At 41.0% G+C, this 24,532-nt stretch overlaps 1 long non-coding RNA gene across 1 annotated transcript in view; it reads right to left on the minus strand.

Annotated features, from left to right (window-relative positions):
- Positions 1 to 19,984, minus strand: part of LOC114014697 (uncharacterized) — a 73,745-nt gene extending 53,761 nt beyond the window's left edge. Inside the window, exon 1 of the long non-coding RNA XR_008731491.1 lies at positions 19,794 to 19,984. This is a non-coding gene — a long non-coding RNA (uncharacterized LOC114014697). The remainder of the gene's footprint in view (positions 1 to 19,793) is intronic.
- Positions 19,985 to 24,532: the final 4,548 nt, after the last annotated feature.

The raw sequence follows: 24,532 nt of genomic DNA on the forward strand, positions 1-24,532 counted from the left end.
CTCGTCTTTGCTGGACCGTAGTGCCCCAAAACAAGCATTTTCATTTCATTTATCAGCTTGAAAGGGCATTGGGAAGGGGAAATTCCCTAATAACTTGGCATCAAAGAATGATAAAAAGCCTGAAATGAAATTACATAGAATTACAGCATAGGCACTGGGAATGGACACAGTCCCAGCAGACCCAGCACCTTTTCAGAGCGGTCCACTCTGTACCACTTCCTTCAGACAGTTCACTGGGGCTAGTGCTTCCCCACTGGGTTCTCTAGAGCTCAGCCAACTTCCTCCCAGAGAAGTATGAATACCAGAGACCAGACTGTTACTTCTCATACCAGTAGAAAATCAGCAATGATTCTGACCCACAGATTCCAGAGATTAAATGCAAAACTAATGTTAGGAAAAACTATTTACTCACATAAAATTATGGTCCATCCAAGCATTTCTCAGCATCAGCAAGGTCTCCAGTAATCAAGTTTGTCATTAGTGTTTATGCTACTGTAACCACCACCCTTATCTGAACACCAGATACATCTAATACATGTTTTTGAGGTAATCACATTCGGGGGGGGGGGAGGGGGGGACAGCAGTAAGGATAAAGCACAAATCTCAGAAAATCAAAACTGAGCCACTGCCTCAATATCAAGAATTTTGGATTAAACATGAAGTGCTCACATCCCAATTCTTCTTTCACTCCTTGGATGATACTTTAAAATCTATAATGCCACGTAAGAACATCCAAAGCAGAAAGACAGGAAAATCAATTTTTATGTGAGGAACAACAGTTAGCAATTGTGCTTTCCTTCCTGGGAACCAATACCTAACTTTGCTATAATAATTTCTCCCATTCTATATCTCCTTCTATCAGTGTTTACATGACATAACATTTCTTATATATCTGCTGTGCCACAATACCTATAATTGTATTCAACACATTATTTTTGCATGTAGTGCTTTATGTAGTATATACATCACCTCATAAAATATTGGACGATAGAATAAAACAATGCTGAACTGTTAAGCATTTCTTTTCTGCAACACCTCCCACATAAGGCACATGTAAAGGGCCATGCTGGAAGTGAAGCTGCTCATCTTTTCTTTCGCATTATCCCAGTAGGAAAAAAAAACCCTGATTTTTCTGTTACCCTACCCTCTCCCTCAGTGATCTGTTATACTCATACTTCCACAATACCACAGGCGATCGCTTGCTGTAAATGTTCACCTCTGGAGACCCCTGAATTAGCTGGGTTAGCTTCTGAATAGATCCCCTCAATGGATGGCGGACACTAATGGGCTCTCTTCTCTCTTACTCATCCTTATGGCCCCAGCCCCTTCCACTTTTGAGCCATGAACCTACACCATGAATACCCAAAGTTACAGAGGGAATCCTGTGAATAGGCAATGCAGAGCTACACCTGGATGCAGTAATAGCACCCATCAGGGCTGGCACTGCAGAGGGTCATTAGGTCTTCAACCAGGTCCTGCCTCCACGCACTTTTAAATCTGTTCACTTAATCCAAAAAACTCTTTCAGCTTTTATTTACCCTCGGAAGAGAAGCATGGAATTTTCACCCGTAGGCACCCTCATTTCTGATTCCAAAACACTCCCAGTATTTTTCAAGGCTACACACATGGTGAGTCAAACACCACAGAACGTTTCCTTTCTCTCTTGACAAAAGTTATTAACGCATTCTCTCATTTTTACCTTCATTGTGACCTTTTTCCTTGTTTCTCATCTTCCACCTCTATACAACCTTTTTGATGCTCTTTGCCATCTTCCCAAACCATGGTGCAACATTGCACAGGAACCCAAAGGCACTGCCAGAATGGTGTCTCTCCAAGAAGCTGGTTTTCAGGATCACCACCGCCCTCCTGCCAGACATGCGATTCCTGTTAGCATCAGTGCAAGCTCTGTTGTAAAGTGACTGCAGCCCACAGCTCACAAGCTCTTCACCAGCCTGGGGAAGTTCTGGTGATTTTACACTGCAATTTTATTTAGTTTGTTGGGAGTGCAGATTTATTTCACTCATTTGTCTTTTAATAAGAATGGACTGTTTTTCCAGATTTTTTTTTTGTTTTTATACAGTCAAAAATATAACTCTCTGATAAGTCTGAGCTAAGACACCACAGACACACATTTTCTAAATGACACAGCAGGATCACAAGAGTCAGAATAGTCCACTGAGCCACTGCAATTGCAAGGCTGTGGAAAAGGAGGATGATGTCATTTCTCAGTTGAATACATAATACCTGATTGAGCTATAGCATCTGTCTAGGAAAAACACCTCTGATAGACTGCAAAATACACATCAGACACTGTTTATACTTAAATGCATTGAATAAAGTACATAAAAAATAACCAGGATTTCTTTAAAAATCAGCTATTTATAACTGTGCAAGGTGCACCACTTGCTAATAGTCCATGGGTATGTACATTCTTGGAATATAGTTTTCATTCAAGTAAATACGGTAATTTTCTCATTTCAGCCTTCAGTATCACTTAGACTCTCAGCTTAAAAACAAGAACAGACCCTTCCAGAAAGCTGAATGGGGTCCTCCTGGGGTCATCTAACTGGAACAGTATTATTCTAGCAGCCAGCCAGCTGTTGTAAGAAAATCATTGACTTCTAATGACTTTTTACCATAGTAATCCCACAGTGATTCGAGGCATAAAAAATATTCAGCAAATGCTAAGAAAGAGGAAAAGTAGCACTAACTGTTAAGTAAACATTAAAGAAAGTGAGCTCACAAACGAAGAACTGAAGGGCAATGACTTAATCCATAGAATGTCAGGAGATATTGTTTCAGGAGGATGAAAAGAGTGCTGCATCCAGATAGGTATTGATTTCCAGGGACCTGCAGTTCCCCTGCACTATTTAAAGTCATGTATCTGTGCTCAGGAAGTTCCTTTGCAAATCCTGTGTTCCTTACTTCAACTGCCATGAAGGTCCCAAAGGGGCTAAACTTTAAGCCAGGATGTATATACTCCAGGATGTATCAACACTGTCTTTGAGATTCAGGAAAGGGACTAGAAAAAAAAGATGTGCCCCTGAAAGAGCATTTCAGAGGCTCCACATCATGAAAAGAGGACTGAATTCAGCTTGAAGACAACAGCTCTACTACAGAATTTAAACACTAGGTCCAAATAACACAATCTGGTCACCATCCACTAGGGAGGCTCAGCCAGACCATAATAATATTCACAGGCAGCAGATCATAGAAAATCCTCTCTTTGATGAGAGATGATGAAAGGACATGCAGAAATTTCTAGCTGAATTATGCCTGAAGTAAAAAATAGAGACAAGGAAGATAAGGCAATGGAGCCTGAGATTATGAATCAAAGGCCTGGAGTTCGCATGGCTTTGGCACTGTGTCACTGTAAAGAATATTTTCAAGTCACTCTATATTAATTTGACTCCATTTCCCCTAAATCTTGAAGAGTAAATATAAAATACAAACCATCAAAGCCAGATGTATTGTCTCTTTTTTCAAAGACAGAGTAATGGAATATAGTAATACGGTTATTGTTTACAATGCAAATTTGAAATAGATTTGCAATGTTTTATAGGTAGTTGATATTCCCCCAGACTGGAGAGCTCCCAAGCATGCACACCGTTGGAGTTGCAGACTCAAGGGAGAGAAGACCTTTCTCACCCTGCAGAGATCACCTTTACAGTATTCGTGGTCTGAGTGTCCTCTTAACAATCTCTTTTTACAACTACTTTTTTCTGTTATTCAGAAATAAATATTAAATAGTCACTGCATATAAATTTTGGCAAGTGGCACAATAAATGAAAGTACAGTGTCATGCCCCCTTGTCAGAACAATGCATGCCTTACACAGTTGAAGCACTGGGCTGTGGGTGGGGAACAGGAAATCTCATGGCCACAGCTAACAAACAATTCCATGCAGATTCTCATGCTGTAATAAAAGCACTTGATGAGATGCCTTGATCCATAAAGAGCAGAGTCATTAGGAGGAAAAGCAGGTGACATTGCCTCTGTATTTCCGGCACTTCATATTAATCCCAGAGGAATATATGCAGTTCTTTTGGCCAGTTTTCCTGAAAGATGTTGAAAAATGGGTGAGAAAAATAAAACATACTAAAAAAAAAAAATCTGAGAGCAGGGACAAAGGCAATGAGTGCAATGCCTTTAACACAAATACAGAAGTAATTGCAATGGTGCAGAAGAGACATCCTAAACAGAAAACACTGGCAATCCCTTAAAAGAGAAAAGGCAGAATACTGACCAGTAGCTGAAGACAAATTTAAATGAGAAATTAGGTTCAAGATTTGTTGTTGGTTTTCTTATTATAGTGATGGTAAATAACCACTTTATTTTTCCCACAAAGACTATGCATGTCAGCTATCTTCAAAGGTCATCAAAAGAATTAGCCAGAGCCAGGACAACTCTGTTGCAGAGGAGAGGTGGGTGTTGCAATGACTTTCTGCAGTCTCACCCCATCTGGCAGATGTGGTTGGTACTTGGTGGCCTACATTCTATTACATCAGTAGAAATGATACATAATGACATGACATGTTGTAAGCTGTCATAATAAATGGACATGTCATGTGATGGGACATTACAATCTCAAAATATCTATTCATATCTGTAATCTTCCAAGATGGTTGATGGAGAAAAGTTCAGAGCAGACATCTAGGAGTCAAGAAACAACGAAGAAATAAGAACATTGTTTTACCACAGAGTGTTTAATGCATCTCTCTGCATTAAAACACCCAAAACTAAGAAAGCGTGTAGAAACACAACAGAAGTGTATGATGCTGGCTGAAAGCATGTCTCTTTACTGTTTGGGCAAATTCCTCAGATGACAATAATTTGAAATTCTTCTTATCTTTTTGAATGAAGTATCAGAAAAAGCCAAGGAAGTAGAGTGACACAAGAGAGCCCTTGTAACACTGGACACAAAAGAAAACAAATCAGGCTGCAGTGGCCTCCATGTCTTTATGATCTGAGGATCCAGGAAGTCCTTCTCCAGACCCGAAGTTTTCTCACAGAATGCCTGGAGACTGCTCCTCAACTTCAGTTCACAAGTCACTTGCAGGGTTCAGCTGCTTCATTTGCCATGTTGTATCAAGTGTTCATTGCCCCCCTTTGAGGCAGATTTGAAGACAAGGAGCAAGAAGACAGAAAGAGAAGAGATTAAAAAGTTTGTGTTCACTCAAGCATTCATGCTTCCACCCAAGAGCAAGTATGTTGAGCCCTGCAATTAGCAAACATCTCTGAAACCCTCTGACAAAGGGTATTTTCCCCATCTTACTGTACTGCTATTCAGAGCAGAGTTTCACGGTTCTCAAGGCAAGAGATGACCACTACATTCCCTCCTGTATTGAAGCAGCAGCACCTGAACCAACGCTAAATATTGTAGCTAGAAGGATGTTCTTCAGTCCACAATGTTACTGTGAAAGCACAAGTAAAGCCAAAGTGCTCCTTGTGCTTGAGATTTCTACAAGATGACCCTGTCAGTTTAAGTATGTGGGGGAAAGATTAAAACTCCCAAGTTCTCAGCCCATCTGACACAGAGAAATTATGTCTTGCTCAAAACCCAGGGATCAATGTGACCCCAAGTAGGTAAGCAAGTCACACCAGCCAGATGGCTTAGGAAAAGCATGCTTTGTGTCAACCCATTCAACCTTCCAAATGCTTTAGGAGGAGCGGAAAAAACTAGGACAGAGTTGGTTGGCTGTACACTGAGAAAACAGAAATCCTTCCTGACCAGTGCAAGGGAACAGCTGCTATCCTGAAACGTAAACTATGGTTCAAATCAGTCTCAAAGAAAGAGAGCTGCAGGAGAGCTGCAGATATGAGGATTATGTTGAAGATAATGCAGACAACACTTTGTTCTCACCCAAGAAGAAAAGGATAAATATGGGAGATCTGCAAACTGCTACATCAACCAGAACCTCTGCATTGAGCCATTCCAGTGTTTTTCCCAAATATGTTGAGTAGCTTGATAATTATAACTTTTTCCTCAGAAATTAATTCTTGTTTAAAAAAGCAACAAAAAATACCCGTCAAAACAAAACAACCAAAAAAGCTAGCAAAAATAACCAACCATAATTTCACTTTGAAAAATTATTAAAAATAGTGAATCTACTGCTTCTCATGGCAGCCTTTTTCTAAAGCTCACAGCTAAGCAATTGCCTTTTACTTCAAGATAAAACTTATCTAATTTCATCTTTGGATCTTTTTACACCTTTGTTAGCAATGTTGTAATGCTCTCCTACCCTGAGATGAGCTATTTCCCATCAATATCTACTTACGCCTGTGATAAGATCACTTTCAACTTCGATTAATGGAGAAGCTACTGCTGCTCTCAGTTATTCTTGCATTTTACTGCAAAAACAATTGATTTTTTACCACACCACTAAAACAAGAAATACAACAAAAAAACCTGTTTCAGATCCAGTCAAAACAGATATTTTCGAGACAATCACAAGCATCAACACATTTTACTTACCATTTTGTTTAATCTAAGAAAACTTTCTGGTGCAATTTTTTGTGTTATTTAACCATTTCAATGTTTTTCTGGAGGTTCTTGTTTGTTTTTAAGACAGTGTCTAAAGCTATGCTGCTCTCAAACAAAAAAGATTCATAGGCTTGTGTTGAAATGTTGAACAAATGTTTCACTATTTCCAGAATACTGAATTCCAGAATGATGAAAAGGTTTTGGTTTTTGTTTTTTAATTTTAAAATTTCCCCTTGCTCTGCATTTTTCAAAACAATGGGGATGTGGAAGAATCACTACAGGGAATTTGTCAACTTTCCCAAATTTCCTCTTTCTCCCTTTAAATGTAATTTTTCCAAAAATGGTCTGATCAGTGTCCTCACTCTCTTTGTAGATAATAAGGAATTTTTAACACATCTACACTGTCTGACTGGAATATCATAAATAATCCTGGCACCACCCACTAAGAAAGTATGAGTGCAAAATATCAATTAGCTGGCTCATAAAGACAGCATTGGCCATCCTGGCACTGAATGTGGGAAAAACAGTATGTGCTCATGTAATCAAAAGCTGGATCACAAAGACCATGCACAAAGGGATTGAGTTAAGCCTCCACAGGCAAATACCTTAATTCTGTCATTTATAAACTCAACTGGCATTTCCTGAACACTTGACTTTGTAATCTGAATAGCATTAATTAATTTAGGGGTTGTATGTAACTAATGATGACTAATATGACAGACCAGTAATCATCTACCTATCATGGTGTGAAAGACAGATGCTTAGATAGCCAAGTTTTTGACATAATTTCATCTTAATAACAAATAAAGCAGAGCATGAGTCTGTTCTGAAGCTCACAGGGCTCGTAGTTAATAACATGTTGGATAACAGTCCACATCTTCTAATTTACACAGTAGCACATACCTTATCACCACACTGCCAAACACATAAAGGAGTATAGGTTCCAACCCTTGATGATACCTTACACTCTCCATGGATTCTTATCTTGAACACAGCAACTGCCCCCTAAGAAAGGCCATTGCAGTTTTTCACTGCTGTACCACCCCGTTCAGGGTGCAGCGATTCATTGTCATCATCCACCAGACATGAGGTTAACAGTAGTGGGAGAATGATTTTCTTTTGGTGTGAACACTTTTATTTTTCACTGTTCCCATTATTTTAGCATTTTCTTCTTCTCTCTCTCTCTTTTTTTTTTTTTGTTTTGTTTTGTTTTGTTTCTCAAATCCCTGTTTAGATGGATCTAAATGTTGCTTTTTTGCTGACTTGGTCATTACTTTGCCCAAGACATTTTTGAAGCTGCCAGCAGTTCCAATCTGTTAACAGTAGCAGCAGAGAAAGGTAAGTAAAAATAATGTCATGCCAATCACTACGGCACAAGAAAGATTATGAGCCCCAGCCAGAGCCTAAAGCAGTAATGGGAAATTGGCCTTAACAGATTTCTTGGACTGCAAAGTAAAAGCCAATATGGCTAGAGAGATTTTCTTAAAGAAGATTATCTTCCAACTCTTCATGTTAACATCCTTAGATAGTAAAAACCAGGGGAAATGAGATGACGGTAACCTTTGGAACATCCTAAGAGGTATGTTAACAAGTACTAAAGACATGCGTAAAATGTAACCTGGTATGTTTCAAACACTGAGAGTCTGGAATTACCATAAAGAACCATGGCAACAACAGGCAATTAATTCACACTTATTCAGATTACCATAGAAACTGGACCAACATGCCAGAAATTATCTATAATTTCTCACTCCAAACATTCAAGCGCAATCTATAATTTCCATAGTAATTGATTGCTTGTAATAACCACAGAAATATTATAAAGTCTCTATGAAACACTATGAATTTGTGACATAATGAAGGCCAAACATAATTTTAAAAGCCTGCACAGCTTTTGCCTGTATTATAGTATACTGCACAGGAGCAAAAAAACTTTTCATCTTCTCACATGGTACTGCAGGAGAAATTAACGCTATTCCGCCAGATGAAAAGGAAAATGCACTTACATCATGACAAATCACAACAAAATCTGCCCAGGCAGAGCAGAGCTGTAGTGCGCAGTGCACAGCCCTCGAAGCATCACCTTGCTCTTTTTTTCAGAAAGTCCCCCTTAGCTCAGAGTTGAGCAGCCATTTTGGTGCTGAGGCTGTTTGTAGATTTTTTCGAGACTACCTATTGTTAAGGAAAACTAAAAAAAAAAAAAAAAGCAAACCACAAACCAAAAAAGAAAGAAAGAGATCTCTGATCCCTAATGATATTATTTTCTTTCTTTCAAAATCTATTGCGCTTGCAGGTACCTCAGCAACAAGAATCTCTGAGAATCCGTGCGGTCAGAAGGATTGTCCTTGACTCCTTGTGTATGTTCATAGCTTTTTCAAACCCCTAAATACTGAAAATTCTACTGAAAATATTGTTGACCCTACTGTAAGAAATACATACCTGATTATAACCAGTATGACTAATCCTAACTAAAACATACTTGGGTACTATTTACATGAGTTTTTCAGTAGTTTCAATTAAAGTGTTGCCAGCAAAGCCATTAAAACAGAATTTGAACTGATCAACACTACTAATAAGGGTGAGGATTTACTGATTCAGTGGTGTTCTGAAGGCATCAGACAGTCAGGACTGGAGCAGAAGTGAATGCAAATTATTGACTCAAAGAGCTGTGACAGGGAAGAACAACCCAGAAGAGAAACTGCCTTTTCCGTTTTGACACTACACGAAGACTTAAGGATAACTGCTCTCCCCATGCTAAAATTAATATCTGAACATTTCTCCTCACCATTGCCATCAGCCCACAAGTCCGTTACTTATTTTGCATTACAAATGACATACTTCAAAGCACATGGAAGTCAATGGGAACATTCCCATTAACTCCAATTGCCCTTGAATCAATTCTTCAGAGCCGTTTCACACCAGTTGAGCTTCATAGCTTTTGACTGAGTTACTCCTAATTTACACTGGCAGTAGAGATTTCTGTTGCCGAATGTGAGAAGCCTTGTACATATCTTTTCACACAACAGACAATGAAAAGACAAATAAACAGTTGTTGTCTGTAGGAAAATCAGAAAGGCAATCACCTTGTGCTGAAGATTTCCAAAACATGTTGTGAAAGACTCTTCTGTCTTAAAAATATGGCCAACTTGAAAGGGAAAGATCAGAGTATACCAGTGTCAAGGTTTTGCTGGACAAAGAGTTAGTGATAATTACTGAAAGTCACTGAAAAATTCAGAACTTGGAGCCCTGATTTGGATGAATATCCACTTTCAACCATTTGCATAATTCCTCAGAATTCCCAAGTGTTACCAATCAGGAAGCAAAACTTACAAAATAAGGTCTTGTATGCAATGTTTCCACACGCCAATGGCATAATAATTTTTAAAAGACCAATTAGCTCACTCTTTTTTTTTTTCTTCTTGGAAAGTCTAAATTTAGGAAGTTCACCGAAATAAAGGATAGAATCCATCTATTTCAAACTCTACTGAACATCAACAAAAAGTTTAGTTATTATTTGTTTAGCAATCCCAGTAGACAATCATACCAAAACAGCCGGGTTGACTGCTGCAATTAGACATCAGGTATCCTCAATTATAGATGAGGCACTGAATGACTTGGTATAAGTCACTTAGTGTGGCTGTCATTATAACATGCATTAGACGATGCAAGTATATTGTAAATCATTTGTCACTGATTCTTGAAAAGCACTAATTCCTGGCTGAAATCACTAGAGAGTGATAGAGCACTGTACTTTTCATTGTACTTGAATGAGTTTTGGTTTGGGGTTTCCTTTTATTTACCCCACATCATATTTTTCAGGAAACTCAATACTGTCAGGAAGGTAAAAAATTTTCCAGGCTGAAAATGCACCATATAAAATATTTAAAGTGAAATCTGGGCTTGGTGACAGTTATAAAGTTAATCTAGCTCTGCTTCTCAGCCTTTCCCACCACCTAAGCACATCGCAACCCATAAGATAAACTGCTCTCAAAAAGGCTGTGCAATTTTATAGGTAACTTAAAATTCAAGACCTTCACAAGAACCACCTACACAAAGTACCACCTGTGCCTTCAGCTGTGCAACTTGTGGCACTTTTTACCAGCTGTCAGGTCCATGTGCACACCCCAGGCACACCCAGCCCCTCACAGCCATAGCCGAGAGGCCAGGACACCACAGCATCTGACAGCACGCATCCAGCCCACACAAAGCAGACACAGACATTGTGGCCACCTGGGCTTCCTCCTGACAAGGCAGCTGAGATTCATGGCCCTCCTCTCCAGCAACTACAAGTGCCTATTCCCTGTTCTGAAAGGGACCTTGTCAGAAAGAAGCAAGGCTGATGAAATATTTAGACACTAGATTAGCAGTGGTGTGGTTGTAAGGCAGCTGAGGAGCAGATGCTCAGTATGGACAAATTATCACAGCCTAGCGAAATTTTTGACCCTCTGGCAGGGGTCAAATAAGGACCTGCTCCCAAAACTTAAGATTCAGAGACCAGTATGGTATAAACACACCTGATTTTATACTCAAGTGTTTCCACTGCAGCTGTCAGAGTATTATTGGTTTCAGTTTGATGTGCTGATGTCCTGAAACACCTAAGCAGAACTACTTTACACATGCTTTCCACTAACATATACAAGTTGAATAAGTATTCTGCTGACTTAGTGCCAGGTCCTGGATGAAGCTGGTAATTAAGAAAGACCATCACTCCTACTGAAAAGGCCTAATGTCATCTCCAGAAGAGGGCAGTGCTGGCTTAAACTAGCAGGACACGGGTCCCTGAAAGCCTTGGCTGCAAAGGGCAGTAAATGTCTTAAAGCAAAAACTCCCAGTTAGAATATTGCAAAGATGCATAAAAAGTACCACAATACAGAGGAACAGCCAGCAGAGCAATTCTGAGTGAGACACCGACTTTTGAAACATTTATCAACGTTCATTTTTGTCTTGAGATTTGGGCAGAAGCCGGATCTGTTTCTCACAGCCTTTCTGTCTTTCGAAAGCCCTAGATGGGTTAGATGAATTGCTATTTCTAGGAAAAGGAAAATGATTGATAGCGGTTGTTATCTCTCGTTTGATCTTGTAGAGCTCAATCTGCCCGTTCATTTTATCAGAGGCATAAGGAAGGGCTTCATGCTCAGAGTGACCCAGATATTACTCCCCCAGAGACACAGAGAAACTTGTAGGAAGGAGCTCTTCATTCAGATGCTCCTCTTACCTGGGTAACTCACATGTAAAACAAGCAAAGAAACTGCACGTGTATAAAATTGACATTGCTTACAGAACTGAGGCCCCGGGACTAAGAACTGTAAAAGGACTGTTCACTTTCAAACAACAGAAAGAGAAATGATTTATGGGAATGGCACAGAAGTAACCTCCTACAAGGGTAAATAACAGACTTAACGGTTAGCCTGCCCTTAGCAGATCCTCTGGCTTTCCTGACAGCCACCTGTCCTCATTCAGCAGAACCAATAGGCTTGTGAGGAGCTGTATGTGCTCTGCGCATCCTGAGAAGAGGCAGCCAAAGGATGGAGGTGTCTGGCCACATGCAAGGCTGAGATGATGGGTTCATACCCTGGATGGCCCAGGCTGTTGTTGGCGTCCTTGGCTGTGAGCGATTCCCAAATAATGCATGGTCCTGTGGGTAAAGCAAACTCAGAAAACACTTTAAGAGAATGGAGTGATTCAAGCCCCAGCCAGAGCTGAAATTCATGTGAAATAGAGAGATAGGAGGCTGCTGCCAAGGATTTAAACAGAGCTTCGTTATGTATCAGCAAGAAATGGGTGCCAGCAAAGCGGAGGGCAATCAGAAGATAGCTTTGTCTCTGACAAGCTCCATTCCTGACAGGCTTTGACTCTGATCATTTGACATTTTAAAGAGCTTTTAGTTATTTCAGGTACAGGGGGTTATGAAATGTAATTATAGGAGCTGGAAGAGGCCTGCACACCAGATAAAAACTTGGCAGAGACGCTTTCATGCAAGAGGCAGGGAAATCGAAAGCTTTGTGCACATTTTAATGCAAAGAACAGGAGCACTTTTCAGGTCGTGCTTATGCCTCTGGACCGAGCACAAGGAAGCAGATTTCTGGAGGAGTTGTAAAAACACAGGAACTCAACCCAGAGCACAGCTGAGCTTCGGAAATGTGAACAATGGCTTCACACTGTGAACATGATAGAAATAACAAGATACTACTCAAAACAAAACTGAAAAACAAAGGCCACACAAAGCTCGATGTCAGGGCTCTGCGGAGGCTGGTGGCTCCCTGGGGCCAGGCACCAGGAGGGTTGGGGGCTCCCTGGGTGGGTCATGGCAGGGCCTAGCAGCCACAGCCCATCCCACCAGCACCTCCAGGAGCCGGGATGCGCGGGCAGGGGGGTTATGAGCCCTGTGCACCTCCCTGGGGATGGGCCAAGGCTGGGCTGGGACATGGACCTGCAGGTGGGGGAGCAGGGTCAGGCCCTGTGACAGGAACCAGAGTCAGGCAGAGCAAGGCGCCCTCAGGGCCCTGACACTTTGTGAAAACAGGCAAAATTCAAGAAAATGAGAAGCTCTACAACACACAAAGCTACTACCCTCAGAGTTAACAAAAAGCACAACCTAAGACAAGGACCAGAACTTGAGGGGGAAAAAAATATTAACTACAACAGCTCATAAACGTACTGGATGTGTGTCGAGCATGGGTAAGAAGGCTGGTAGCATGGAAAAGTGGGCTACTGCTACCTAGTGAAATGCTCTTCACAAAGCAATTGCAGAGTAACAGGAGATTAACAGCAGTAACAGAAGCTGTCCTTTTAGAAAGAAAAGGCTTATTTACTTGTTTCAAATTTTGGCACACCCACAAGAAAACAGAGCGTCAGAAAACTGGCCTGATCTGCTGTGTTAAAACTTTGAAGGGAATGAACTAGTTAAGAGAAAACAGTAGCCTGCTATTGAGACGGTGGTAGCAGGGGGAATAAATGTTCTCTTCTAACTCTAACATCACTGGGAAAACAAGAACAGTCTTGTGTCGGCATTACTACACTTTCCATTTCAAGCATTAAGAAATAGGCGCAGGACTGATAGAAAGTGAGCCCTCATCCAGCATCACTGCTCATTTCTTACATCTGTGTTTATGTAGTGAAAGTCAGTGCTACCAGGTACTGTGGACTCCCACACAGTACCCCTCTCCAGCTCCTGACATCAACAGGAGCAAAAGCTATTAGCAATTTGTAGTCTACCATTAAATGACTGAGCCTAAGCCAACAAATAAAGCTTCTATTTTTTTTTCCCACCAGCTGCACTGTTGGCTGACTCCTAGGAATTTTTGAGTTTTGCCCCTTATAAATATAAAGCACTAGGTATCTAAAAGGCCTTCAGGTATCAGAAAGGTATCTTCATTGCCTTCAAAATGCTTTATAATATCTAGTACTTCAGCATGGTTCCCCAAAAGAGGACCTAGGTATTCCTCAACTCCTTCACGTTAATGGTGTTCAGAAGCAGGCCTGTGACTAGCACTTGCAGGGCATTTTCCTTTGAAGGAAACAGGGGAACATGTACTACCACAGAGTATGGATCAGTCTCATATAGAGGAAAACACAGGTAAAGGAGAGGGAGCGGAAAGAAGAGGAATTTATAAAAGGGACAGTAAAGGGACTTAGTGTCTTCAGTCTATCAAGAAGATGATAATAACGCTGCCCCTATCCCAGATTCCACTGCAAACTCTTACTGTTTTTATAATTACACTTGCCTTTAAAATTATTTTTCCTCCTTCATTGTTATGGGAAAAATCCACATAAGCAACAAGAGAATAATTTGACAGTACATCAGGGAAAGAGTAAAATTATTCCATGCAAAAGTGCTTTGAAATACACAAAAGGAATGTAATAAAAGAATTGCAATCTCTTGGATAATCTGCAACATTAATAGACACAGTCATGCAGACAGAAGTGTGATTAGTTTTTTTTTTATTCTGGCACCATGCATCAGAATATTTGAGATTATCTCCTTAATCCACATACAAAACACTGTTTTCATGAAAATGATCTATTACCTAACTTTTTTCTTTCTCTTTTTACCTTATCATATTCCTTCTTTACTTACAGGCTAGGCATTCTATTTGTTCTTTATAGAGACAAACTAATTGAGCTAACAACTGAAATCTCTGCACATGCAACACAGCTGGGGTGTTATATCTGATTTAATTCAATCAATTCAAGACAGTTTCTTAGAAGAAAAAAAATGTATCTGGAATTCTTTAATGACAATTTTACAGTACTGGCATCACACCATAAGGGTGAACTTCATCTGGATCCTGACTGATTCTGAGGGCAGGGCAGTGCTACAAAGCTACAGCCAAAAGCAGGCTTTTCTAAATTGGCTCTTGGAAAACATCACCTATGCTTCATCTGGACTTCCAGCTTTCAAGAACTGGAGAGAGGTGGATATATGCTGTGGATTTACAAATGAAGCGGTCTAAATCCATTTATTCTGCTACTAAAACTAGTAAGAAGGCAACCAGTGATATGCAGTAGTCACAAGCAAGCAGGCTTTATCATTTCAAAGTGGAGGTTGACTGACAGAGGAAATATGTTGCTGGATAATTCACTAGGGCATGATTAATGCAAGACCTTCAGTAGATTTACCATGTGACAGACCCTGATGGGAAGAAGCAGTGGGTGGGAAGGGGTATATTGAATACAGTGAAGAAAAAGAGGAAATGCAGCATAGCACTAGCCAGGATTCACCCTCTTTGATTTCATTTTAGAAACAGTTGGACATAAAAATCCCAAGTCAGAGCCCTGTGTAGCAACCAGTCAGCTAGTCTGTGATGATCTGACTCACTTATGTAACAACAATTAAGTTGCTCTCCTAAATTACTTCTGCTGATTAAATGCCATAGTGCAGGTGCTATTCTGATTTACATCCATCATGTGAGGAGTGTGGCTTAATGCAGATGCCGGTGGTATTTACAAATCAGTAGCTGGGAGGGACAGAAAGGCAGCAGAACCTCAGCAGTCAATAGCTGGACTGCTTTAGTCACAGAGGATACACTCAGACCAGATGACCCTTTTGAAGAATCTCCTTTTACTGAGCGGGGAAATCCCCACACCAGTGAAGATAAATGGCTGACACAGGGCCAAGCAATCTGTGGTTACTTCTTCCATCTTTTGTCTCGCTTGCACAAGTACCATCAGCACCCAGCACTACAAGGGGTATAACAACTGAACTCATAAAGAGAAGAGCCACCTAAGGGAACCTCAAAGATGCAGAAAAAGCTTTCCACTAACCTTTGCCATGGGCTTTCGTTCTCCTCAGTCAATTCCTCTTGCCACCACCCCTTAAGGAAAGCATCTGAATTATGGTTAGTATTGCAGAAATGTCAGCATAGCTTGTATGTCAGGCATGCTCAGTACTTTTGCCTGCTAGACAGAAGTCAGATCTTGAGTCTGGGGGAACCCCTACAGACGGTGCATGTAACTGCTGCAGAGCAGAAGCAAGTGACAGGACACAGAGAAAGCAGGAGGTTCTGGTTTCAACCTCCTCTGTAATTTGGTAGCAGAACCTGTGACAGCTCTTGCTGCATTTAAAATCGGGCTCTCTCAATCACTTATAAAACATAAAAGAGGCCAATATAAGCTCTGATGTGAGAATCTCCTACAGTTGGTAGCAGGGAAGATTTCTCAAGGAGGTATCCCTCTGCACTTGCTCTGCTCCTTATAGTTCTTTTCCTGAGAGTCTGCAGCTGGCCACTGCCAGAATTGGTGACACTGACCCACATGGACTTTTCTTCTGATCCAGCATGGCTTCTCCTGACATTCCAGCAAAAAGTGGCTGTGTCCACTGCCCTCCCTACAGTACTGTCTCAGGAGGTATGCTCCTTCTGAAAAGAGAGACTTTGCATTTCACCCAGCTGACAACAAGCTTCATGAAACTGGGACAGTGACTGTGAAAACACTCTACCCTGCCAGACAGACTTGGTCTTTTTTAATATTTTTTTTCATCTTGGCTTTCCATCTGTTACAGTATGCCAGGAAGAGTAAAACAGGTTAAAAGTCAAAGTAAATCACACAAAAGAAAACCAGTCAAAGGTCAAGCCTTCCCCTATAGTCAGGTGTTCTACAGTTAAACATGTTGGAGTACAATAAGCCACCCCAACAGCACTGGTTGAGGATCACCAGGTCAAAGAGACAGAGAAGCACCCTCATACCTCTGCAATCATTTTCTTCCACCACTGGCTCATGGCTGATAAAAAGACTAAACACCAAGATGTTAGAAGAGAAAACTTGATCTGACAGTGCAGTTGAGAGAGGATCTTAAATTCCACGCAGAGAATAGCTAGCAACATGATGAGGTAACCGTTAAGCCCAACACATCAGCATCATACATCGTAACTATCCCAGGGGTGAAAACCACTACAGCAGAAAACATATCGCAGGGGCCCTGAAATTCTGTTTCTTGAGGATATCTATAATGCCACAGTCAGTATTCCTGGGCTGACAAGAGCAATAAAGGTTGGTAGGCTACCCCATTCTTGTCAATAAGAAAAAAAACTAAGACCAGTATGAGCTATATGGATAGATTTATGTCCCCAGCCAAGAGGTGACTGTGAGAAGACTGCTTGGACAGCTGGTCTGGTAATGAGAAAACAACTGACCTGCAAAGATAACGCTCCAATTATCATTCAGTATCTTTTCTTCGATCCTGAATGAGTCATCTGTATTTTCTCAAGTAGCTGTGCTCATTCTATAGTTATAGTCGTATTTTTCTTGTTAATTCCATCTCCCAGCTCATTTTGAATGATTTCTAGTGAGTGGGAAGAGCAAATATAACAAGTAAGCATTTTCAGAGTCTAAATGGCTGCTTCACCTGCAGCTCTCAGCTACAGTCTGCATAGAATAAAAGGTCTGCACCACTCAACCCCAACATCCAGCCTTAATCTTGATATATTACTGAGTTTATCTCTCTTACCTATTGCTCTGACAGAAACTGCTCATATATGAGGAAGAAAATGAGCAGAGCCCTGTTATATTATTTACAAGGTGTCAAAAAGACACACAAAGCTTTTCACACAAATAGAGAAGAAAGTTCCTGCCTTTGAGATTTTAGTCTAATCTTGAAGAGACACTGCCAGTGGTCCCAGTTTCAAATGGGCAGCATCACCATGTGTACAGACTGGTGGTATACACATGTGGAGAGCCCAGAGGTTATTTTACTGACTATCATACAAGGTCTAGTGCTTTCAAATTAGCATTTCCACATGCACATTTGCAGATATCAGCCTACAAACTGCACCTGATAACCCATATAAATAATGGAAGTTCTTTATGAAGAGTGTCTCTGTGCTTGACACAGTTTAAAACATCTTTCACAGCTTTTTAATAGCTTTTCAGTTGGAAGAAATTAAGCTATTTGTGTTGGTCTGTTATATTACTTATTTTCATAGTTAGCAATTCAGTACCAATCAATAATGATGCTGTTTTCCAGGGGTTACAACCTCTAAATGATGTTCATTGACCTTACCATGAAAAGACAGAATGGCTTTTTGGCCTCAAAGGGATTAACCTGTGGTGCTCAACATGCAGCCAGCTTTCTGTACAGCCTTAAACTGTACTTAAGCACTTTCTGAATGCCACTGAATTAATGGGATCAGGAAAAGTATCTGAGGGTGGAAAATTCTGAGACAAGTACAGCCCAGCTTAAGAAGCCAAGCATCCATGATGTACAAGATGTTCAGATATCAGCTACCAAAATTATTAGAGAAAAGTGGAAGCCCTATGTTACAAGGGGACACCAAGATTGCCTTGTTTAGCCTAGAAAAGAAAAAAGGGAAAAAGGTTGGCAGGTGGCAGTGCTGCTTTTTATGAACACGTGAAACATTGTGAGCATGAGATAGGGAAAAGAACTACTCAAGCCAAAGAGCCAGAGGCTAAAGACAGGTAATAAATAAACTTATCCTGCAAATCAGACCCGGCAGTGCATTCTGATTCGCGACCAGGCTTCTAATGGAAGACAGAAGAAAGAGAGCAGGAAGATCTTAACTACTTTTTAATGGAGATTGATTAGTTTGTGGAAGAGACTGTATGATGCATTTGCACCCCAAAAGTAGGACTTGATGATCTAGGGCAAGAGGGAGTCTCCTATGACCCTACACAGTTTAAGCCACAGGGACTGGGGTAGAATTTGAGCAGTGTGTTATGACACAGAGTTGTAAACCAAAAAACATGCCTGACACAGTAATGACGGCTTGTGATCCAGCATGCACTTAGCCATGAACAAGGGGTTAAATCTTGATACAGCGATACAGCCCTCTGCTCTCCCTTCCACTTGTATCCTGTTCGGAAGAGCTAATGGAGTGGTCAGGAGGTAGGAGTATGCCACTGGGAAGGTCAGGCTCATGGGACTGGGCTGACAAGTGCCAGGGGATTTTCTACTGTAATTTCTATTTCTTGTCAGAAACAGCTGAGCAAAACACCTTGCTGTCAGGCTCTGTGTTTTCCTGCTAAATCACTCCTTCTCATGTCATTGTGAATGGATTCAGGAACTCAGATATACACCTCAGCAGTTTCCCTCTTCACTTAAAACTTATCAGAGAGAGCAGAGGGCTGTACAGATAAGCCAACAATACATCAACATCTAAAGGAAAGATGTACAACAACATGGGCCGAGTCTCTGTAACTCAGTGTGGCCCAGAACAGTAAGCTTAGAAAAAGTTGCTCTCCTCTTTGCACAGAAAGATAAACCCCTAGATTTGTGCTGTTGCTTTTTAAATGCCCCCAGGATAAGTAGCTTGCCACTGTGGACAAGTGGGGGCCAGAGAGATTCCACAAGAGATTGAAAAGTGTGTCTCTATTTATAACGTTCAATGAAAAAAGACTGGTTTTCCTAGAGCAAAGCAAGACTAAACTGCTGAGTTTGCTGCAGTGAAGTCAGTCTCTTTTCATCCACAAAGGCTGGACAAATGGGAAAGGTGACTTCTAGCTTTCACACTTAGAGGGTGATCTGTTACCCTTCCCCAATCACTATTACTGTTTAAGGGTGGAACCTGGGGGTTATACCTGTTGTGACCCTTATCTGTTGTATACTGCACTTCAAACCCAGAACAACAGCTGTCTATATTATTTGGCTTCACAAAATCAGACGTAAAAGTTGTTGCCACTATCTCTGCTCTTTGGGATATAGATCATATTTTAACAAGGATTAGTGTCTCATTAGCTGGAGCTGATATTTTCCCTACTAGTATTCCAGTCAGATGTTGCCGTGGCATCGTTGTCTTGGTATAAGCAACCAGAGTACCCGGGCTGTTACAAGCAATTTCCCACAAAGCAAAACTTACCTCACAACCCTTGACCAGCAATTTATACACTGAGCCACTGGATCATAATCCATAGTGTTATTTCACCCCCCCTCACCACTGCACATCTGCTCAGGTTTCCTCCAAAATAACCTACTCTGGCCTGTTAATCAGTTACAAAGCTCTGCCCTCATATGGCCACGGTCAGTGGCAGACACACACGGGAGAATTTATCCAAGATGTTAGTGGGCAGCTACCTATTGCAATCCAGCCCTGCTGAGAAGGGGTTATCAGTGCAGGCTGTCAGTCAGCACAGCAAACACCACCCGCCCTGCTGAGAACAGGTGAACACCATTGCAGGCTGTCAGTCCGCACAGTAAAAAATAGCAGTGCTCCAGGCTGCACCCTCAGCCATTACAACTGATGGGAAACAAGAGGCTATGACAAAATTTTACAGTGAAAAAATATCAGGCTCTTCTGTGTAGTACCTGCACCACCACGAAAGAGACCAGATCAGAGCAGTGTTTGTGATCCACAGCAGTGCAATTCTGTTTTGTAAGCGATGAAGTCCAGGAAGAGAAAAGGAGACTACTACTTAACTACGTTGCTAGAGGATGGTTAAAATGCACCAGTACCTTTGAGGTAATGGAAGAAGGACACAGGAAGCCGTGTGGCTTGTGGACCCCAGGGGAAATGGACACAGGCAGCAGGACAGGTCACAATTCAGTGGAAGATTCACAATTCTTCAAGGAGATGGGGTCACAGTCAGGGTGAGGTTCTGGGCTGGACTGTGAAGAAGTCCCAGGAATCGGTATTTGTTGGATCAGCAAAACTAGTAATAAGGACATGAAGGCCTGCTTATACTTACTCTCTACATTAGGCGATGCAGCAATGGTGATGGGCCCGTCGTCCGGCTCTTGTCTGAAGGAGAAAGGACAATACATAGACAACAGCGCCCTCCACTGGGGCAGTGATGCTTAGCAGGTCTGTAGCTGTAAACATGGGTTCATACCGCATGAAGTGGGAGAGAAGCAAAGCACTCTCCACGTCTTTTGATCAGTTACTGGGTCTTTGGACTTGCCCCTCCACAGGCACTGCACTGGCTTACGAAGGAGGGTGGGATGTAACTCACTGGAGAAGCCAAGATCAGTCCTTCCCACAAAGGATGGGAACTGGGGCAGACTTCCCCCTATCCCTTTTTTACTTCTTGGTTTCACTTCAGGCATAAAAGGTTCAGTCAAGCCACCCCTACCTTAGTATTATGACCATTTACACATTGTTGTAAACAAAAGCAAGCTTCTGCTTAGCAAACACCTATTACTCTTAAGAGGCTGCTGAATAGCTTCCTAGTAAATAGTTACACTGAGAAGGGAGGAAACAAGCTTTCCTCCCCTCTCCTTTCCTTCATGACAAAATTATCATATACCCCACTGCAGCTGTAGTTCCTTCTGTGGTGTTGGGGATGTTAGGCAGAAATAGCTGCCCAGCAGAATGAAAAGTCTTCAAAGACCCACCTAGTAAGAAATAGGCACTCGTCTAGATAAAGAGTATGAACAGCCTTTAGTTGGTTAAATGAAGAGGTGCATAGGTATCTAAAGAGAGGTCATGAACAAAAATGTCATATCCCTAAAGTACTCCGACAAGGCCTTGAGAGGAGTTATTTGGATGTAGGCGAGATGCCAAAGAAAGTGGTCTCCTGACATGAAACAAGTTCTGATGAGTCAGGAAAGCTATAAGGTCACACGAAAGCAGTGATGAAAGCATCTAAAGGCGGCTCTGGTGGAGGCCAAACTCAGCAGAAGCCCTGCAGGGAACACAGCACGCTGCTAACTGTTTTACTGTGAGAAGCAGATAGCAGACCACGGCCTTGAATATCTTTCCAAGCAAGCCTAAAGCACCTTCAACCCACCAACTGACCACAAGAATGGAAATCTTATTTTTTTTACTGATATTCCTTAGACGCCTCTGAATTTCCCTGATGGGAGAGTGACCCTCCTTTCAAAACAAATTACAGTAAATTTCACTTGTATGAAAACAAAAGTGTCAGCAAGACTCTGGCTGTGTTTTTGGACTTCCCATATTCACTGTATGAAAACATGTAAGAAAACAATAATAGCTGTATTTTCTTAAATACTTTTAGACAGACTGTTGTTTTGGGGAGAGTTGGAAGAACACCATGATTCAGTACTGGTAGTGTCATGGCATATAAATAAAATTCTCACCGAGAGCATAACAATCGCTTTGTTTTGATGTGCACAGCTGAGCAAGAAGTCATCACCAAAATAAACCTGTTTCGAACGCGCCAGAAATGGTTTTGTTTCTTTTCTTTTTGCTCTTGGGTCATATTCACTGCTGGTATGAGAGAGTATAATTGTACTGAATTCTATGGCATGCAATCTGCATAGATCAGAAATAATATAACTATAAATATCCATTTTCAAAATATCTGTTGGTTTAACTCGTTAGCCTTTTTTAACTCTGCCTAAATATTTTTCAATGTTCATGATTTTTTTTACAGTCATGTGATGAAAATCATGAGAAGCAGATGAGTGCAACTCTACCTCTTTGTGGGAGAGAATGTGAGTTTTTATTTGCGTGTTTGAATAAAGATCTGCTTGGAAAGACAGAGTGACTGAAACTTCTTATCAAAGAGGTCAAGTTATTTTTGAGGTGTAAAGTCAAGTGTATATAATTAGCAGGGAGCAACAAGGCATTTGGGTAGAAACCTCCCACTGTCAATGGGACCCTAGATGCTTGCAAAGCCCCACTTCCCATCCCTTTCCTAACAACTGCATAATCCCTGCGGAAGTAATGATAGCTTGGCTGTTCAATGGACACATCTTAGCTTTGTTTATTTTTAAAGCCTCCTCACATGGGAGGGAAGATATTCGCTGTCAAGCAATGCTTCCTCGTAATTCTTTTTCTAGTCTCATTAAGCAAATATTGCAACTCACTTCTGTGAATTCCCTCCCATTGCTTATTCCCCTTCCCTACTTCCACACACTAGCAGCAATGCAATTTCTTCAAAATTTTCCTATACAGACATTAACTCTCCTGGTTTCCTTAGAAGTATGAGTTTCTCCCTCTTCCACACCACAGTATGACCTTAGGAAAAGCACTGGTGTTATTGGCATAGGAGTGATGACTTGCCACAGAACTGCTCAGGGACGGATATGCTCAGCACAGTTGAAAAGGATACTCAGAGTATTCAAGTGGTACTCAGAGACTGGTATTCTCTTCACTACTAATTAAAAGCTGGCATTTTTCACCCCCAATAAAATGTTAGGGAAGACAAAGCTCCTGTAGTTTTCACTTCTACGCAAGTTAGAAGTTTACCCCAGAGGTACGGCATAAAATACTGAGCTCATCTTGCTACTTCAGAGTAAGAAATACAGATGTCTTTTTTCAGCTAGGGTTTTACAACATAAGTATCCCATGTTAGCTATCCGTTGGGAAAAGTCTACCTTTTTGGCTACAAAACTAATACCAAAATTTGCTCTCTTAGTATCCAGACGTTCTACTCGCATTGCGACATCAAACAAAACACAGTAACAGAAAGAGGGGATACTATAATTTGCAGTCAGTCATACTGAACAAAGGTTGTAATGTCTTCCCACCAGGTTAAATAAAGGTCTAATTCAATACGACATGACCCATGCCCATGCACAAGCCCACCCATTATGTATGAGTGTAGTTTTGGACACAAACAACAAATGTTCAGCTGCCAGTTCTGCTGCCCATCTGTGAGCCTACATGGATCAGTACCAGCAGTGGCCAATGGGTTATCCACTTTGTAAATACTCCTTAGGTCTCTTCACCCCTCTTTACACAAAGTAACTTCATCCTAATCACAATTGGCTCAGGTGACATTTTCAAGTCCTCCTCTAGACTGCAGAAAGCTCCTTCTTTTTATTTTTAAATGAAAGTTTAATTCTTATGCAATCAAACTCCAAGACCAAACTTTAAAGAACAATTTTGCTAATCTAAAGCATAATATAAACCACCAGAGACAGCAAATCCATCACTACAGAATCAAGGCTTAGCTAACTTTGGATTATCTTCTGACAAGTGATTTCTTTATTGTTCTCATAAAAGTGACTTCTAAATTAATGAGAAATACCCTGAGTGTTTATCCTATTGAGCTCCTTCTCCCGCTGCCTGAGAAAAATAATTAATCATTGTTAAATTAATTATTTAGTCGTGTCCCTTTTGCAAAGATATATCTTCCTGCAAGCAGTTCTCACCACCACAGACTTAAACAAAATCAGCTTTCCCATCTCATTTGATTTAATAGGAGATTACAAGCTAAATACCACTTTAATATTACATACTCAACAAAGAAAGAAAAGCTCATGCAGGGGAAAATGGCAAATTAAAAAGATCTGGTCTTATTTGCCTCCCACTGCCATCAAGGAGAACGCTTGAGACTTAGAATGGCAGGCCTGTTGGCACCTTGGGATGTAGCTCTTATTAAAAGGAAATACTATTTTTAAAATATAACACAGATGTCTTAGCAGAATTATAAACAGATCTGTGATAACGCACAGTCAATCCACATATAAATAGAAATGGCCAAAGGCAGGACGACTGATGAAAGAACACAATTAGGCAAAAAGTGGGGGTTTTCCGTTTTGTTTTTGTCCTTTCTGCAGATAAATATCCACTAATGTAACACAAGAGCATTGCAAACTCATCCTCCCTAAAGGTGAGTTTCTGAAACTGATGTAAAAACTTTTCTCATTATTGTATTTCTTGGCTCAGGTGCACCTTGAGAAAAGTCC

This window comes from Falco cherrug, chromosome 3 (assembly GCF_023634085.1).
Source record: "Falco cherrug isolate bFalChe1 chromosome 3, bFalChe1.pri, whole genome shotgun sequence".
NCBI lineage: Eukaryota > Metazoa > Chordata > Aves > Falconiformes > Falconidae > Falco > Falco cherrug.